This window comes from Zea mays, chromosome 7 (genome assembly GCF_902167145.1).
Source record: "Zea mays cultivar B73 chromosome 7, Zm-B73-REFERENCE-NAM-5.0, whole genome shotgun sequence".
NCBI classification, from domain to species: domain Eukaryota; kingdom Viridiplantae; phylum Streptophyta; class Magnoliopsida; order Poales; family Poaceae; genus Zea; species Zea mays.
The window spans coordinates 112,023,720-112,042,928 of NC_050102.1; positions in this window are offsets into that span (position 1 = coordinate 112,023,720).

A 19,209-nucleotide genomic window follows, 5' to 3' on the forward strand; every position below is an offset into this window, starting at 1 on the left:
AAGACTTCGCCATTGTGGCGTCGTCCCCTCCGGCTGATGCAACGGCGACTTGGTAACTCATGATGTATTGCGCCGGGTCGGTGCTGCCGTTGTACTTGGGGTATGCCCCCGCTCGAAAGTTGGCTGGCCAAGGCGTTACTTGCAGGTGTGGCGCCAGGGGACTTCGCTCGTCGAGGTAGTTGACCCCTTGGAATGGCGCGCCGTGCTGGGGGGCGTAGTCGTGCTGGGGGAAACGCGGGTTCTCCGGCTGCGCCCGGTGCTGCAGGGGTTGGCCATGCTGCCGGCCGAGGTAGCCTTCGCGCGTGTCCTCCGGTTGTGTGCGCTGTTGGAGGGGTGGCTCTTGCTGTAGACCGAGGTGGCCTTCGCGCTGCATCAGCGCGATCTCGCGCTCGAGGTCTTGGGCTTTCTGCTCCTCATCGCGTATCATTTGTCGCACTTTGGCTAATGCGGACACACGCTGGCGCTTGGCCTCCAGTATCTCTTTCTGCCTCTGGAGGTTGCGGTTCCTGAGGCGCAGGGCGCGCAGCTGCAGCTGTTCTTCTGTTGAGACGCCGAGGACCTCACCGTCCTCGGTGAGGTCCGCGCCATCCAGTGGGGCGAAGCCTGGGGGCGGCTGCGACTGTCCTTCGGTTCCGCAGGTGCGGAAGGTGTCGTCTTCGCCAGTGTGGGGAACATTGTCTTCAGTGGGCTCTTGGTGGGTGGATTGGGTGAGGACGAGGGCCTTGCCCTTTCTTGCGGCCAGCAGTGCTGCCTTCGCAGCCTCGTCGGCCTTGGGGTTAGCTCTCTTGGGTGCCATCGCGGGTGGTTTTGTCGTAGCACGAACGGTGGGCGCCAAATGTTGGAACTTGCTCTCTGCTGCAAGTGGGCCAACAAGAGTGAACAGTGGTGACGGCAGGGTTACGTGCACGGGGGCAATAGCTCTGTTAATCTAGCCTCTCACGGGCACTGTGCGGGGGTATTTATAGGTATCTGAGTGCCCAGCGTCTTGTGCTAAGGACGCATGTGCCCTCAGACGCCTAGTTTATCCCCGGAATATTCCCATAAAGCAGGGTTACAAGCTGTAATTACAAGTATGCCTTTACAAGTTAGGCCCGTAATACAGAGGCGGCCACGCGGGGCCCGTTACGATGGGCCGGATCACACGTGGGCCTTGGGGCTGAACGAGGCCGCGCCGTGGGAGGACGTCGCCGCAGGCCTTCGTCAAAGTGCCGAGTCCTGCGAAGGGTGTCCCTGCCCGCTTTGTCTTCGTCGGATCAGCGGCTGCAGCGAAGGGTGGCGTCTTTGCCTTCGCCCCAACACACACTTGCTACTCTTAATGCAATAATGTGGCCACTAGTGACATGATTATGAACTCTCAATTTCTTCACTAGGAAAAGGCTTTTTATGACATTCCAAAGGGTTCCTTTAGCCAATCAAATGGGTAGGAGGCTTTAATTAGATGAGATGGAGGGGTATCAATACTCCAAAGCCGAGGAACTAGCCATTAACATTCCACTCATTTCATGAGTGCACAGAATATGTCTAGTGCACCAATTCACTACACTAGACACATCAATTGGAGATCCAATGGCTAGTTTCTAAAACTAGCCATTATTATACTAGTATCTAGTGGTTTGTCTAGTGCCTCATTAGACATGTCCAATGAGTATACCACTCCAATGTATAGTTTGCATATCTCTCAGAGTGTCGTGTTCTATATGCCACACTTTACACGTCTAGTGAGTACTCATCCTATAACACAATTTGCAACTATTCTTGGTGCCATGTCTGTTGCACCTAGTACGATGCACACTAGACACGCTTATGCTAACTCTATTCTAAATAGGGCAATCCCCTAACCGGTGGCTAGGGATGGCAGTTGGACCCATGGGTATGGATACCCGCAGGTTTCGTACCTGGTGGATATGGATACGGGTAGAAAAACTCACCCGCGGGTCCTATCGGGTCGGATACCCGAAATATATCGGGTCGGGTATGGGTAAAATACTTTACCCGTGGGTATCCAGTGGATATCCGAAATATCAATATACCTCTTTAAATATGCCACATCCACTAAAAATAAAGGACCATAATAGAATGGAGCCAAAAAAATACACAACAATCCTAGTTTTGTTGCATGCTGGTTGCTGCTACTTTGCCATGGGCATAGGCACGACCACGGGCTGCTGTTGCTGGCGGCAGGCTGTTGCTACTATACACCATGTCACGGGCTGCTGGAGCTGGTTGTTGCATGCTGTTTTTATTTATCAATTTATCATGGCGCATGTGTTGTTGATTAATGAATATTAATTTGTGTTGTGTTAACATTCAACAGTAATGTACTAGAGACCAATGAGACATTAACAATGTTATGACTCTCAACTGTCATGAACTCATTAACCTTTTATTCTCTATACTCGAATTTAAATCTATTGGATGCGATAATTATGAGTTGAGATATTGTATTGACGTGTAGCCAAATATAGTCATTCTCGTGTTGTACTGGTGCTTAGATGGAAACTAAAATATTTTATGCATTTATTATAACATTAACTGAATGTTATTTAGTCTACAGTAACATATCCACTGGATACCCGATATCCGGTGGATACCCGATGGGCATGGGTACGGGTACCGTTTCTTGCCTGATTGGCTTGGTGGGTATGGATATTTGTAGAAGTATCGGGTAAAATTTCGGGTCGGGTGTTATGATACCCGAACAAAATCCGACCCACTGTCATCCCTACCGGTGGCACATATCTCATGACTACCAGACATATCCAGTGCCTCTTTTGGACCACCAATTCTCTTGTTTCAAATGTTTTTTGAGTTGGGTTTGGTCTAAAACTTTATTAGGCTCCCATAGGGTTATTTAGAACTAGATTTTACAAGTGTGTATCACCACTTATAATAGACTTACCTAGGTCAGGATACTCATCCATTGCCACCTTTATCGTATGGTCAAAGGAAATATAATGGTCCTATCACCAATCTATGGGTTTGAAAATTCATTGATACTTAGAACTAGCCAATCCTTGCCTTCTTAGTCATCATTTGACAATTAAGAATTGATTTATATCAATAATGGAATGAAAACCATATAGGTCTAAGTAATCTCCATTATTGTGACCTAATTCAAATTGCCTCCACAAAACACACGTTAGTCACATAATCTAGTTCTGTCATTAATCTCCAAAACCTACGAGCTTTCATCCTCTTTGTATTGTATTATGGACTTAAGCCTCCAATACCTTCATAATCAACTTCCTTTGTTTCTTAGATCATTCCCAAAATGGGGTTCTCTTACATTTCCCTTACAATCTCTCCATGAAATACCACATGTATACTTGTTTTTTTTAAATTTGGGTTTGCTATTTTTATGTGTTGGGCTTACTTTTGGTCCATCAAATTTCCCCCCATTGGAATCAAACACCAAAAATGAAGACATCTAAAGCACAGGGGAGGGTCAATTTTTTATTCTTTGGAATCAAACACCAAAAATTCTATGCATACATATAGTGGAAGACGAATCATATCCATAACTAGAAATTTAATGCATAAAGGATTTTAATCTATAATAATGCATGGAGAAACCATAATAAGGTACTAATTGAAAGTAACAAGTTGATATCGGTTGATGTGATACCTAAATAAAATGATTCAGTTTGATTGATGCCATTTGAATTAAAGCATGATGCTTATGTCTAGGGACTCCATTTTCCTTGCAATAAGATTACTACACACGTGACAAGCTTGAAAATATTGTTAGTCTCATTGCAACCAACTTGATGAGGAACCTCCCCTAAATGTGTGCATACAAGTTTGGAATAGTTGTAGGAGACATGCACTTTAGTGTTAAGGTCAAAATACCACTTGTAAGATAATATGACATGATTATAAACATAACTTATAGGTGATATTAGGGGTATCTATAATTTGGACTCCAAGCAGTCTAGGTAGCATACTAAAAATATAAGCCAAATATGTTGTTGTTGCTTGGTACTGCTTAAAGTTTCTATGGAAGATAGCCACCTTGAGAAACTTTGGTATGAGATTTGAGAGAGTTCCACTCCTTTGTGATAGCATGACTGCAATTAATGTAGCAAATAACTATATACTCCACACCAAAACTAAACATATCAATGTATTCTTCCATTTCTTAAGAGACCACTATGAAAAATTTATCATCACCTTTTTCCATGTAGACACCCACAAATAGCTCACAAGCATACCCATAGAACTCCTAGACCAAGCAGGTACTTTTGCTCAATTGTGTGGGGTGTTTGCTTTCCTATTTAGCGGAGGAAAACTTTGAACCTTGTGTAATAGTATTAGTTTTCTGTTTTTTTATTAGCTTTTGTATCATATCTATATTGCATCTCATTATGCATCGTAGACCATATTTGGGCTTCATGTGTATAGTGCTTCTTATGAGATTATGCTTTTATGGTATATTCTATGTAGTACATTGTGGTGCTTGGGCAATGTTTGGCTCACATTGCTCAATTGACATATATTTTTTAGCATAGCTTATTTTAGAAATTGTGAACTTGACTAATGTTTGTTGAAATTTAAAAATCATACACTGCTAAGATTGGTGTTGTACCTAATTTGAAGGACAAAACTAGATACATACCATATGTGTGTCCAGCATAAAATCCACACGTATAATGTAAAATCAATGATGGTAACCAAGAATGTGAATTTCCATGTAATGTTTAATCTTTCATTATAACAACATAGAGTCTTTACCACTCACAACAGAATAATAACTATTGTTCTCCTATGGTAGCCACCATCTCACACAAAGCATTGACTAGTTGATATAGGTTGTTAAGTCTAGAAATCCTTCAGATACATCACGAATGCATTACCATATATTACACATTTTATATTTTGACCAAATATGAAAGTGAATAAAGTTTTAAGTACAATTGTACTTGACAACTAAAGCATGGGGTTATGTAGCTGAATAGGGTATGACATAGGTTTACAATGTATAACATTTTAATGCGTCATCTTTTAGCATTAATAGCATCAAACTCAATTAGTCCTAAATGGTCATATTACAACATGATTCTATAAACATGAATAGTGTATAAAAAATAATTCAACCATGTTCTATTGTTCATCTATTCAGTAAGGAGTCTAGGGCACTCATATTGGTGAGCATGGCTATTATAATTGTTTTACACACTCTACAGAGGTTGTACATCTTTACGTATACCCATGAGTTAGGAATCTTATCTACTAGGGGTAGCTAGCCCCCAAACTACACTTCCAAGGTGCATGGTAGGGTTTCACGGTGAATTCTTTCAATTATATACATGTGGGCACACCGAAGAGATAACTTCAAGATTTATTTACCTATTGGTGCTTTCAGGGCTTTGGGAGGACTAAGCACAATAGGTGCCATGGTAGGCACAACATTAGTGGTACAGCAGGATTAGCCCTTGGCATAGGGATAGACTCCTTAGGAGCGATTGGCACGACTAGCCGTTTTGGGCTGAGTCTGTGGGGGCTCTAGTGGAATCAGTACTAATCAACACTTTAGTCGATGTTAGCTCTAGTGCAAATATAGTCACTGTAGTCAAAATCTTCTCTGGTGGGATTGAGCATGCCTTATCCTTAGGCAGCTCTATCGATTGTCTAACATAAACAAGGCTTACACTCAAAATCACTCTTATAACAAAAAGGTATGGGTATTCAATAGATATAGCTTATAGATCCTATTTTAAGGTTTTCTTTAGTAGAGTGAAAGAGCTCCTTCAAAACTCGGTCTTGGTAGTCAAGTCATCATGGGCCTCTGGCTCGATAGCAGAGGCCACTAGAGGATCGATCTTCATCATCGTCATCACTAGCTCTAAGTCATCCCCCTAGTGAAGGGCAAACATCATCATTCAATTGTTGGATCAAGTATGTTTGGATTGACATGGACTCAATGTCAAGGGGAGCAAGATCATCGCCATCGTCAATGTTTGAGTCATTGACTCGAACCACCTTCCTTTTCTTTGACTAAGGGAGAGGATTCGACTTCCTCGTAATAGGTGGAGCCTCGTGGGCTCACTCAAGAGTGGCTCAACGAAATGGCTTAGCCCCGCTTTGTCACCATCCTTAGTAGTCCAATCAAGTTTCAATGGAGGCCAAATTTTATCACAATTTCATAATTAGTCTAAAGAATGTTCAAGACAAAATTGATAAGTTTGGAAGATGATAAGCGATAGAGTCATTGATGATACCTTAAAACATGGCTCGTAGCAGAAAATGTGCCTCTATAAGGCACCCTTCCGGTCAATCTCCAATGGATGAGAAGATCTAATATAGGTATGCCTTTGCCTTTAGCATAGCGATGGCCTAGGCCTTAGACAAAAAGCGACATATCTTCCCTCCATATTCTGATACACAATTGGCCTTCTCATGAAGAGGGGTACTTGGCGCTAGGTCCAGTTGCTAGTCACGTGCACCACTAAGTGGCAGAGAGCTTTAAACCCCTAGAATTGAGTCATCGCGGTCGAGATGGCAACAATGCGTTTGTGAAGCAGATCACACATCCACTCAAGACAGGGAATAGGGCATTGACCTAGGAACTTAGAAAACTTTGAGGCATGGTCCCCAAAATAAAACCAACACTTGTGAATATCCTAATGGGAGTTTTTCAATGGACAATTGAGGTATCAGCATTTATCACACAATTGAATCCCAACACATCCAACTACAACAAGATGCTCCTTATTAGGGCGAGGGTGGTGAAATAAAAGGAACTATAAAAGAGGAAAGAAATGGGAAATTCCCAAATATGCCTCACAAAGGTGGTTAAAAAATTTAAAATAGATATAAGTAGTTGAGATGAACAAGCTCAATTTGACAGTAATGGAGCAGATCTCAAAAGAATTGATGTGTAGTGAGACCAAATCTGTGCCTCAGAAAGGAGGAGAAAACAACAACTTCATCAGCATATGGCATGGGATAGGTTTCCTTACTAGGTTTTTCCGTTGAACGACAGTTTCTCTTGCAGTAATCCTATGGGAATTAGTGCACAAAGATTATTGGACTCAATGGTGGATGCCTCGAACTCGTGCAAATGAGAGATGGCCATGACAACAGTTTGAAATCTAGCAATGATGGAAATGATTATATCAAGTGAATTTTCTAGAAGGCAAAGCATCAAATGCAATGAGTGCTAGAAGGCATAAATGCAAACGGATGGCCCGTGGAAGTCCAAACGCCATGGGACAATTCAATTTATAGCAAGTCATGGAAGTTGAATCGCCACTAGGTAATTCCCTTTATGAAGTGGATAAGAAAGATGTACAACACAAAGAATTACAATTTGAAGTGCTCGTCTAGAGAAACGACTCAGTCATAAACAGTAAGTCGGGTCTATAGACTCGAGAGTTACGTGACAGAGTTGGGGACTTGATTAGAAGATAGGAGAACTCGGACATAGTAAGATCAAGATAATCAAGAAGATTCAAGATAAAAGTCTTATCTTCTAGATTCAATAACTCAATTAAATAATACTCATGGTCCACTATCAATAATATGTACTATGGGTGCCTAGATCTAGCTTCTAAGAGATGAAAACCAAAATATGTGGGTCCATGTGCTCAACCGAGTGCCAACAACTCAAATGACAAGTCTATGAGGAAGGCCTTCTCTTAGGAGGTTTCCTAAAGGATAAACATGGTAAAGGTCTTAATTGATTAGGAGATTGGGTCAAGATCTTAATAGAAATGGCAAGATCTAGATATATAAGGGAAACACTTACAAATATAGAGTTTGATTCTCTATTAGTTTGGGATAGACTCAATTGCCACATCCATCATGTAATCAACCCGAATATATCCTATAACCTACCCCCTCCCCTCCTTGGACTAGAAGGAGGACGAAGGAACTCCCATGATGGTAGATTAGCATATCAGAATACAAACATTAGAAGAAACATGACGTAGGGTATTATCTTATCTCGAGAGCCCAAACCTATATAAATCTTTGTGTCTCCCATACCATTATCTTTAGCTTTTGATTATGTGACCTACCCCATAATTTTTTGAATGTAAGTTAATGTAGGGGTATGATTTTTTATTCAATAGGAAATATTTGCATGGAGAAAATTGTTAATAGTAGAGAAGTGGGGGGGGGACAGATTACAATTGGTCTAGCCAGAGCCTAACAGAGTTTGCTAATGACGACTCGTTCTGTTGCACATGAGTAACATCTTAAATATAAACAGTCTTGCATCTTGTTATTGTGGGTGGAATGCTCCTACCCTATAAATTCACTACTACATAATCTTCAACATTGAACACTAGTAAAAATGCTAACCATATGAAAATTAACCAATTGGTAACAAGGTACAAGGTAGCAAAACTAGGATATCCTTAATGTTGTGACGATACACACATGCAAATAATTTTAAGGATATTAAATTGTGTATAACTCAAGGATGATTCCATGTTATACTTGTTTTCTTTAAATTTCTCTTGTTGATCTTGGTTGTCAAAGTAAGTTCTTGGTCACCACCATATTCCTCATTGTTTAAACTCAATAATAAGGCAACACACAAGCATCTAGAGAAAACATGCAAGTAGTTAAGGGTATAGATTAGAAAAATACAGCAACAATAAAAAAGGAATTGAAAAGCATACAAATCTAATCTATGTGTTGGTATGAGCAAATAAATGCAAAAAACAACATAATCAGATCTACATTGTAAATAATGTTTAGTTGGTTTTAAATTAGAAAATGATGCATATAGATTAACTACCAATTTACTTAATAGTTTCAAATTATGTAAATTATGTTACTAGCATCTAGAATACAAAATTAAGAATCCGATGTAACTTAAATGAATCATATTGGAGATAAAACTAAGACTTTATGGCTAAAACTGTTAGTAACATTTTTCTGTACTAAAATACACATCTGAACATAAATGGCATATTCTACAACTCAGTAGTTCTAGATTACACTTTCTAAAACAATTAAAGTATCTAGAGGCCACACAAAGTTAGTTTATGCCTTGAAAATGAGAAAATAGAATCTAAAAACGCACATGGACAATGGTAGGCTTCCGACTGATCATTGGAGCCTACATTGGTGACATGGTGGCTTGGAAATGGGTGGACCCCATAGATTGATGGTGAATTTTTACTATAGACTAATTCATGTTCCATAGTAGACCAAAGAGCACATGTTTCCCTCTATCTAATTAGTGCCATTCATTTTGATGTGGACTGATTGGAAGGATTGGGGCTATGCTGACCATAGAAGGGAACTCGACATGGTAGTGGCCATTGCCGATGGTTAAAGGCTCATTAGCAATTTGGAAGAGGGCATTCATGCCACAATTTAGCATGGGGAATACACAAGGATCTAGAGAGGGAAATAGCGAACATCCTAGGGGAACAACACAAGATGGTGATGGTTCAGCATTGGTGTTGGGCTCGACAAAGTGAATGATGGCCTTCGTGCACAATTCAACCATGCTAAGTGAGAAAAAGAGTAAAAGGGATTGCTAGAGAGATTAGCAAGATGCGACACCTTGCCTTGAAGATCAGCAATATGTCATGGGTGATAGAGGGGCTCTCGGTGAAGGTGTCAATGGTGGCGTGTGTTCTTCCAAATCAGTGAGATTCGGATGCATAGGCTAGGGATGGTGGTGGCTACAAGGTGCAAAACAACGTCATAGTTGTAGGCATGACTACTTATATCGTAGCTACACATGCAGATATCTTGGGAGGTGTCCGAATTTAGCAAGATATATCGGGATGCATATGCAGAGTCTACCCCAGCCAAGTCTAGAGGAGGAGGAAGGGGTTGACATGTGGGGTCAGGCTACCAATAAGACAAAGGGAGGATGCACGCGCTATGTGGCAAAACTATTGCCTAGCTAGGCTGAGTGGCTGGCTAATTGGTAAACTGGTGCGGACAGAGGTGGGTCGGTGCTAACCAGGCCAAGGGTGGTGTACTCTAGGCATAGAAAGCCTTGGGGGAGAATTGAAATGTTAAGTGAGTTGGGCCTTCATGCTAGAATGAGAGGGAGTGAAGCTTTTTTCCTATTTATTCAAAACAAATTTCAAGAGTAGTTTGAATTAAATAGCGAATTTGAGTCAAAACCACTCATCACAAAAACTCAAAGCACCAACATGTTCCTATACTTATAGTTGATTTTAATCTAATTAAAATTATTGTTTCCATATATTTCATGCACATTCAAAGCATAATTAAGTTCATTTACTCTATTTGTTGATAAGATGCAATTTTTAGGGTGTTATAATTGGCAACTAGCATTTGTAGGATGTGTTGAAATACCATTGGCTATCATGTGTATGGTAGGTTGCTATGTCTCTTGCTTTGAGTCATTCACTTCTTTGGATAAACTCTAAAAAACTCATACTAAAACTAGCCAGTTGCCCGTGCTTTGCTACATTTTTTATATCATTTAAATAGGCATTAATATATTTATTCAAATATAATTATTGTTTATTTCTAAACACTAAACTACGTGTGGTCCGGTAGCTAGCCCTAAATTTTCGGAGCTGGGGTGTGGGTTCGAGTGCTCGCTCTGCACTTTTTTGCGCAGTGTGATAGCTATGTGGGTGCGGCCGGGTGCTAAGCAGGCGCTGGCTGTGTGGGCGCTGGGATCCACAGGGCAATAGCTGAGAGAGGGATGTGAGAACCATTCAGAGTGTCAGTGTGTCCACAAGGCAGTAGCTGAGAGAGGGACATGAGAACCAGTCGGGCGCGTGGAACGGGCCAGAGTGTCAGCATGGAGGGTGAAGTTATGGTAGCACCAGGTGCCCACATTAGGTTTTTAATAGAGTAGTATAGATAAATAGGTATTGAGATATTTATAAATAGTAAGGTATTTGTGGTCTGGTGGTTACCCCCAAATGTTTGGAGCAAGGCGGTGTGGGTTCGAGTGCTCGCTTTGCACTATTTTTTTGCACGGTGTGGTAGCACGGAGGGTGAAGCCATGGTATCACCATGTGCCATATTAGGTTCTTAATATATTAGTATAGAAGTATAGATGTAGATTGTTTATTTATAAACACTAAGGTATGTGTGGTCTGGTGGTTACCCCCCAAATGTTTGGAGCAAGGGGGTGTGGGTTCGAGTGCTTGCTTTGCACTATTTTTTGCACGGTGTGGTAGCACGGAGCGTGAAGCCTTGGTATCGCGAGGTGCCCACATTAGGTTCTTAATAGATTATTATAGACTTGAACCCAATATTAGTGAACTAAAATGATCAAGATGCATTTGCATTATCACACATCATTGTATTGAGACTACTTCTCATTGCACTTGAGAAGAACGTGAGCAGTGCAATGTATGACTGGAACCAGGGGGTGTGGGTTCGAGTGCTTGCTTTGCACTATTTTTTGCACGGTGTGGTAGCACGGAGCGTGAAGCCTTGGTATCGCGAGGTGCCCAAATTAGGTTCTTAATAGATTATTATAGACTTGAACCCAATATTAGTGAACTAAAATGATCAAGATGCATTTGCATTATCACACATCATTGTATTGAGACTACTTCTCATTGCACTTGAGAAGAACGTGAGCAGTGCAATGTATGACTGGAACCATGGTTTTGACTTTTGATTGCTATTTTGGCATAGGGTTTGCCAAGTTGAAAAGTTAGGTAAGAAAATGCTTACAACCTACTACAATCACATGTTTTGACTAATTCTTGTGTTAAGCTACGAACTCTGAAATATGACATAAAATTAATAAATCACAATTCTTAGGTTCATCTTTGGCATGTCAATTGACCGATGTCTAGGGTAGGTCATCTTTGTATACACTTGCTAGCACTTGGTTGATTTCTTTCTTAAACTTGCTATGAGATATTTCAATGTTGAATTTCTTACAATGCTTACAAACTACTCACAATTCATAGAAGTCACCATTTGTATCATATGATCGGTTTGAGCATTTGCTAGCTAGCATATGGATTTGTTCCTTTACTCACATGACGCCACCACTTAGAGTTTTTTATTTTGAATGTTGTGCACCTAAAACTCCTGTATTTTCTACATACATGTGCATTCATAGAATATTTGAGGGGAGTTGGGGAAATAGTCACATAAAGAAAATTCTATTGAGAGATTGCATTTAGTTCATGGGGAGTTGCCCTTGATCTTGTTTTTGTCTTTGAGATACTTTTGCTAGTTGTGTTGAGTCTTTGCCTCGTTTAGAGGGACACTAGAGTTTCAGGAGGTTTTGGTGTTCCTCTGATTTTTTTAGCTAGTTATGTTGATCCATATTCGCCTCTTCTTGAGGACAAGTTGTTTTTGCTTGGTTGTGTCGAGTTATTGCCCATGTCTTTGAGGACCAAGCTTTGCTCATTTCAAATAACCACATTTTGGCTTTTCACTAGATTTTAGTCATTTGGTGAGCTCTTGTTTTTCATTTGTTTTTTATTTATCTCTTGCTGATTTGTGTTGACAATGCACTCGTCAAGTGGGAGATTGCGAATACATGTTTGATATGTGCCCATGATGTTCAAAGTGTTATGAGTAATTATTAAGAAGATGATCGGCTTGGGTTTAGTATTGACTAACCTTACCATGAGTTGTGATGTGTGCGACATGTCTCTTGGTTTGTTGTGTATAGATGTGGAGTGCAGAGGTGGTGGTCGACAATAAATGGTGAAGGTCAAGAGAGATTGTGTCGATGAACTGGGACCATTGATGGACTGATATTGAGGTTTGGACTAAGGAACTAGTGAAGCTAGAGGAATGACCATGGATGGCTGGGACCTAAGGGAATTAACAAGGACAACAGTACATGGAGGAGTATACTGTGTTGACTAAGTCAAGGCAATGATTGATCAAGTCAAATAGAGACACTAAAGGACTTGGTGATCGAGTGGCCGGGGACTAGTGGTGACATGTGTCAAGATCATAGAAGGAGCATAGAGGATATGCTACAATAGAGTGGTTTGGAACTCGAAACCACCGGTGGTGGTTTAAGGGTTTGGGCCTTAAAACCTAGATGGAGTTCTAGCAAGGACTATAGGTAGCTCATGACTTCATCACAAAGCTTACTTTGATGCGAAGCAAAGTCTTGAGGAGACTGTGTCCATCAGATCTGCAAATATTGAGTTGGACTATAACCCCTTGGGTTAAATGGTTCATCTTTAATTATTTAGTGGAAATTTAGGAACATGCAATACCCTATAAATAATAGGGATGCTTGTCCAACTAGCCTTATCTCTCAAGAAGACCATTTTCTTTCATCCTTGTCAAATTTCCCCCTTCCTCTATATTACCTATTGGGATCCATAGAATGAGATTATAACATCTCTGTAAATTGTAGCAAAGTGTCTGACCTCTCCAACGGTTGAATTAAAGAAATCTTCCCTCCGAAGTTTGTGGCTCTTATGCTTGCTTTGATTCACGTTTTCATTTTTCTCTATCGAATCCCTTTCTCTTGTTATTGAGTTATTTTGTTTTCCTAGATATTTGAGGCCAATTGGGTGGCTAAATACGTAATAGGACCTTAGTGGAATATATCTACCAACTCGTTTGGCTAGATTTCTCACAATCTTGGTTTGATAGATTTTTGAGGAAAATTGAGAAAACCCCAACTTTGTCTAGAAATTTTTAGATCTCTAGTGTTCCATTTTGAGTTTGACTTGATCTTTTGGGATAACCTTCCTAATTCCCTTCCTAACCTTTGTACAAAATTTCATATTGATCCGAGATCATTTGAGGTGGTTTTACACCTTTGAAAGAAAAGTTTCGGGGTTGAATAAGCCAGACATATATAGCTAGGGCGATCTAGCATCCTGACTAGGCTGTGTTTGGGACTATGTAAAGGTGTGCTAGCGGCGACAGGGCAATGCGGCAGCGGTGGTGCACAGGAGGCGGGCAAAACAAACACGAGTAGACATGGGTGCGAGCAGCTTTGTTTGCTCGTGGCCGCACTAGAGGGGTTGTAGATTTGTCACATGTTAAGCATTGGTTTTCGAGATGTTGGCCCGTTGGAAGTTGATCCACTTCCCTAAAGCCCGCACAGACCTGTCGGCAACTATGGTTTAACTTCCGAGAGCCAGCGGGACCTGACGGTCTTTCGCTGGCCCGTCACAAGTCATTTGAGGTGTTGGAAGTGTGTTGTTTTGGTGTTGTGTCTATATTGAGTTTGCTTCTTTTGTATGTTATTAGCTCCGATTGTCCAATCCTTGTTCCACTTGTTCGAACAGGATGTTAATTTTCCTAGAAGCGTTTTCAAATCATGAAAACACTGGTTTATTTGGGTAAAGGGTTCTTTATCGGCAAAGGGTTCTTTGATGAATACTTTTTTTCGGACACTCGACAAACATTTGATCGGCAAAGGGTTTTTTGCCGAGTGTCGAAAAGCACTCACCAAATTAAGAATCACAAAACCCCCCCAAAAAACATCAAAACATTTTTTAAATTATGGAAACAACTCTCCACTTGTTCTAACAGGTTGTTAAGTTTCCTAGAAGCGTTTTCAAATCATGAAACCACTAGTTTATTTGGGTAAAGGGTTCTTTATTGGCAAAGGGTTCTTTGTCGAGTACTTTTTTCGGACAGATTGTCGAAAAGCCCTCGGCAAATTAAGAATCTTAAAAAACCCCAAAAAACATCAATACATTTTTTAAATTATGGAAACAACTCTCCAACCACTACCAATTACCATACTCATTGCTCTATCATTTGTCACTTTTATTTTGAAGCAAATTTTCATGTTTTGTGAATGGTGAGATTCGAACTCGCAAACTATCTCTCTCTCGCATACCCTTCTCTGCCACTACACTACTACATCAATTGTGTTTATATTACGTATTCATTCCTCATGTACTATAACAAATCAAGAGTAATTTGATTATTTGAGGCACTAAATGAATTCATTTGAAAATGTGACCAACTATAAAGTTGCACAACTTTTTAAGATCTACAAGTTCTATTTTGATAGTTTCTACATCCGAGGCCGTTTACAAAATTTGAATTCCAAATTTGAAAACTTCACATGAATTTTTCAATGATAAGATGATTTCAAATCAAAAAATTGTCAATTACAAAGTTTCATTATATTTCAATACTTACAACTTTTATTTTGGTGGTTTTTCCATCGGAGGTAGTTTTAAAAATTCAAATATAGTTTTGCATGACAAGATGATTTCAAACCAAAACATTGTCAGCTATAAAGTTTCATAACTTTTCAAGACCTACAACTTTTTCTGTTACTGGTTTTCCATTTGACGTCGTTTTCAAAATTCAAATTTTAAAATTTTTAAATTCAGACATAGTTTTCGTTGACAAGATGACTTCAAATGAAAAAGTTGCCAACTACAAAATTCTATAACTTATCAAAATCTACAAAGTTTATTTTGGTTGTTTAGTCATTTGTTCATCTCAAATGATGGTTCTAACATTATTCAAAAATCTTGTACATCTCTTTTGTAGTTTCATAAACTACGAGAGAGATATAGGTTTTATAAACAAATTTACTTTTATTTTGTCATATGAAGAAATGATCAAAATATAAATTGTACATCTTGATGAGTTATACAAATTTGTAGTTGAAAACTTTTTCATTTGAATTAATTTACTGTTTTAAAATATGATTTTTAAATTGTCTTTGTCTAGTGTCCAAAATAAAACACTCGGCAAAAAAACTCTTTGTCGAGTGTCAAAAATAAAACACTCGGTAAAGACTCTTTGCCGAGTGTAAAAAAACACACGGCAAAGAAACCCTAAACCTTAAACCCTCGGAAAGCACTCGGCAAAAACACTCGGAAGTTGATCCACTTCCCTAAAGCCCGCACAGACCTGTCGGCAACTATGGTTTAACTTCCGAGAGCCAGCGGGACCTGACGGTCTTTCGCTGGCCCGTCACAAGTCATTTGAGGTGTCGGAAGTGTGTTGTTTTGGTGTTGTGTCTATATTGAGTTTGTTTCTTTTGTATGTTTTTAGCTCCGATTGTCCAATCCTTGTTCCACTTGTTCGAACAGGATGTTAATTTTCCAAGAAGCGTTTTCAAATCATGAAACCACTAGTTTATTTGGGTAAAGGGATCTTTGACGAATACTTTTTCGGACACTCGGCAAACATTTTATCGACAAAGGGTTCTTTACCGAGTGTCAAAAAACACTCGGCAAATTAAGAATCGCAAAACCCCCCAAAAAACATCAAAACATTTTTTTAAATTATGGAAACAACTCTCTACTTGTTCTAACATGTTGTTAATTTTCCTAGAAGCATTTTCAAATCATGAAATCACTAGTTTATTTGGGTAAAGGGTTCTTTATCGGCAAAGGGTTCTTTGACGAGTACTTTTTTCGGACACTCAACAAATATTTTATCGGCAAAAGGTTCTTTGCCGAGTACTTTTTTCGGACAGAGTGTCGAAAAGCATTCAGCAAATTAAGAATCGCAAAAAACCCCAAAAACATCAAAACTTTTTTAAAATTATGGAAACAATTCTCCAACCACTACCCATTACTCTATCATTTGTCACTTTTATTTTGAAGCAAATTCACATGTTTCGTGAATGGTGAGATTCGAACTCGCAAACTCTCTCGCGCATACCCTTCTCTGCCACTACACTACTACATCAATGGTGTTTATATTACGTTTTCATTCCTCATGTACTATAACAAATCAAGAGTAATTTGATTATTTGAGGTACTAAATGAATTCATTTGAAAATGTGACCAACTACAAAGTTGAATAACTTTTTAAGATCTACAAGTTTTATTTTGATAGTTTCTACATCCGAGGCCGTTTACAAAATTTGAATTTTAAATTTGAAAACTTCACATGAATTTTTCAATGATAAGATGATTTTAAATCAAAAAATTGTCAATTACAAAGTTTCATTATATTTCACGACCTACAACTTTTATTTTGGTGGTTTTTTCATCCGAGGTAGTTTAAAAAATTCAAATTTTAAAATTTAAGCATAGTTTTGCATGACAAGATGATTTCAAACCAAAACATTGTCAGCTACAAAGTTTCATAACTTTTCAAGACATACAACTTTTCTGTGGGTGGTTTTCCATTTGACGTCGTTTTCAAAATTCAAATTTTAAATTTTTAAAATCCTGACATAGTTTTCGTTGACAAGATGACTTCAAATGAAAAAGTTGCCAACTGTACAAAATTCTATAACTTATCAAGATCTACAAAGTTTATTTTGGTTGTTTGGTCATTTGTTCATCTCAAATGATGGTTCTAACATTATTCAAAAATCCTGTACATCTCTTTTGTAGTTTTATAAACTACGAGAGAGATATAGGTTTTATCAACAAAATTATTTTTATTTTATCATATGAAGAAATGATCAAAATATAAATTGTACATCTTGATGAGTTATACAAATTTGTAGTTGAAAACTTTTCCATTTGAATTAATTTACTGCTTTAAAATATGATTTTAAAATTGTCTTTGCCTAGTGTCTAAAATAAAACACTCGGCAAAGAAACTCTTTGTCGAGTGTCAAAAATAAAGCACTCGATAAAGAGTTTCTTTACCGAGTGTTTTTTTATCGAGGGTTTTTTGCTTGGCACTCGGTCCAAAAAAAACACTCAGCAAATCATTTGACACTCGGCAAAGAGCCAAATTCCGATAGTGGTTATACTCTAGTACCTGATTCCACCCTTCATATTTTTATATTATTGCCATGTACATTTTAGATGCAAACTATGATTCCACCCTTCATATTTTTATATTATTGCCATGTACCACTACCGGAATCGCAGGCTTTGCCGAGTGCCTTTTGTCGGGCACTCGGCAAAGAAGGCTTTGCCGAGTGCTGCACTCGGTAAAGTTAGGCACTTGGCAAAGCGCCCTTTACCGAGTGCTGAACACTCGGCACAGGACGACACTCGGCAACGACAACTTTGCCGAGTGTCAAACACTCGGCAAAGGGGGCTCTCGGCAAACGGCCGTCAGCGGCCGTCCCAAAGCTGACGGCCGTCAGTCTTTGCCGAACTTCACAACAACTTACTATGGTGACAAACTACCGAGCGTGCATAATCCACCCCCTCGTTACAATGATGGCGACAATGAATCGAACCTCAGCATTTTTCGAGGGCAACTCGGAAGCGCAAGTGGTTCGACCACCAAGACCCTGAGACATGAAGAGTGGCACCATATCATGCTATATGTATTGACCAACCTTGAAGAGGTGACGCCATACATGGAGCAATTTCTTCATGAATTCTCTGTGCAGGGTCAATCGGCGGCGTCTAACAACCCTCATGCTTCGTCCAGCCCTTCGCCAAACCAGTCCAGATGCCCACCTCATTGATGATCCAGACTTGGTCTTGTGAGTGTTGGTGATGTTTGGCTAGACTTGGTCTTGTGAGATACTCGGTGATGTTAGTGATGATCCAGACTTATATCTGTTTTGTGATGATCCTGACTTATATTTGTGAGACTTATATTAGTGAGACTTTGTGATATATATGGTGTTGATGATAAATGTGTTTATTCTGTGATGCGATTGATATATAATGTGATGTGAATGATATATATCTTTTGTTTGTTTGGATGGAACAGCAAAAACAAATCAAAAAGGGACATCCTGGTCACTTTGCCGAGTGTAACACTCGGCAAAGGGTTGCTTTGCCGACTGCTATGACCATGGCACTCGGCAAAGAAGGAAACCTGGGAACCGGTAAAGCCATCTTTGCCGAGTGCTGACCATGGCACTCGGCAAAGAAGGAAACCTGGGAACCGGCAAAGCCATCTTTGCCGAGTGCTGTTGCCAAGGCACTCGGCAAAGGGACAGGCAAAGGGGCCCACTGGAGGACTCTTTGTCGAGTGCCGGTCCACTAGACACTCGGCAAAGAGTCCTCCTTTGCCGACGAGAGCTCTCGGCACAGGGACTGGCGGTGGGGCCCACTGGACCCGTCTTTGCCGAGGGCCATGATAGCAGGCACTCGGCAAAATTGGCCTCTTTGCCGAGTGCCAAAGAAGACACTCGGCAAAGGATCCGTCACCGTCACTTGGCGCCGTGACGGTGACTTTTCTTTGCCGAGTGTCAAATGGCACTCGGCAAATTCTTTGCCGAGTGCCCGACAAAAAGTACTCGGCAAAGAGACCGCTGCCGATGTACAGTTCGCCGAGCGTTCTTTGCCGAGTGTTACACTCGGCAAAGCCTTTGCCGAGTGTAAAATAGCCTTTGCCGAGTGTCTGAGACACACGACAAAGGAGTTGTGTCCGGTAGTGTACATTTTAGATGCAAACTAT